Source organism: Crocodylus porosus, unplaced genomic scaffold (genome assembly GCF_001723895.1).
Source record: "Crocodylus porosus isolate Cpor-Errol unplaced genomic scaffold, CroPor_comp1, whole genome shotgun sequence".
NCBI classification, from domain to species: domain Eukaryota; kingdom Metazoa; phylum Chordata; order Crocodylia; family Crocodylidae; genus Crocodylus; species Crocodylus porosus.
The window spans coordinates 69,199,340-69,201,048 of NW_017728949.1; the positions used below are offsets into that span (position 1 = coordinate 69,199,340).

The window sequence follows — 1,709 nt, forward strand, 5'->3', positions numbered from 1 at the left end:
CAAATAACTGCATATAAATCAATCAGATTTTCATGTGTGTAAGGTCTGCAGAGACGGGCACCTTATAAATACACATTAAAGGAAAGTCTAGTAGGACCTTTTTCTCTTCCCACTGAAATAAATGGAAGTTTTGCCAGTTACTTCAATAAAAACACAATTGGCCCCATCATTTTCATTCACTATAATAATATGGTATGAGCTTTACTTTCGCTACAGCAACTAACTGAGAAATGAGCTTGCTTTCTTTCTTAATAAGAAAGAAATGAAGAACAAAGCATCACAAGAAGGCCAGTAACATTGCAGGTGACAGCCTGCTGTTTACATTTTGTCTTGGGCCTTTTCTCTCTTCTTTTGCCCCCATTTTAGACGAAACAAAAACAGAAAGAAACTAGTCTATTTAGATAAGCATAGACCCATAATAACAGTAAAACGAATGTGCTATTAGTGATAATGACCTTAGCAACAAACATAATTATACCAACAATGAAAATAATTGCATGCTCATCTCTCCCTAGGAAGGAAACCTGTTGGAATTCCTCTGTTGGCATGAAGGCTGAATACTTTAAATGGTTCAGGAAAAATACTGATTTCTTTTCTTAGTGGAAATCAGTATCTTTGGCTGTTAGTCCATTCTTTATGATGATTTTTTTTCTGCTTAAGAGAGCAATTATGTCTTGAGGTAGTTTCTTTCCTCACGGTATCTGAGAACGTTCAAGAGATGTGTAAACGAAGATTCTCTTTTCTTTCTTTCTGACTTTCTTTCTTTCTTTCTTTGGATCTCTGGCACGTCACCGTCTGACTTTGTTCTTAATGGGATTCAAAGCTGTATACTGAAGTTTTTCATTGAGCAAATCTACTGAAAGATGCAACACTTTAGATTTCTTAAGTATCTGCCTGAGAACCTTTTCACAATCCCCCCCTCGCTTTTTAATTTAAATTCAAAGTGACCTCCTAATCTCATGAAGTGATATCTTTGTTTTAGGTCACCTAATGTAGGGTTACCATATTTCCAGTTCCAAAAAGGGGACACCTGTCAGGGGGACACCTCATTCGCAGCCCACAGACCCTCACCCCCTGGGCTATGCAGGTGACCCGCAGTCCCAACCTGCAGCACCCGCCCCCAGCCCTGCCAGTGCCTGTCACTCCTGATCTGCAGCCCCACCCAACCCTGTCAGTGCCCCTCACTTCCGACCCACAAGTCTCCTGCCCCTCCCATGCCCTCACCCCCAAGCCACAGACCCCCCAGTCCTACTGGAGGGGGCCCCAGCTGCCCCCATCCCAATCAGGCTGGGGCATGGGACTCTGATTTGTGTGGGCAGCAGCAGATCAAGTCCAGCCATAGCATGAGCTAGAGGGAAGAGGCAAAGCCTGTGCCCCCCCTCCCCACCGGGCTGGGGCTCCCACAACATGCCAGGTGACCTGGCTATAACCCCTGCCCTACCCCATGGAGCATCTTCTGGCCACCACACTCCCACGAGCACGGGCAATGGTTCCTGTGCTGCCAGCCCAGCCATGGAGTGCCCTGCTGCCCTCAAAGGGCTCCTCCCTGCCCCCCACTGGAGGGGCAGGCACTTCCCCCTGCCACAACCCCAGCCCCAGTGCCTGGACAACACCCCCCGGCACCCACCCCCCCTCACGCATCCATCCCCTCCATGCACCGCTGCTGTACAGTCCCTTCCCCCAGACAGTCCCCAGGCCCTGGCCCTCCA

The 1,709-nt window shown here is 48.0% G+C and overlaps 1 protein-coding gene across 1 annotated transcript in view; it reads left to right on the top strand.

The window, feature by feature from the left end:
• Nucleotides 1–1,709, top strand: part of THSD7B (thrombospondin type 1 domain containing 7B) — a 549,335-nt gene that overhangs the window by 298,611 nt on the left and 249,015 nt on the right. The window lies entirely within an intron of this gene.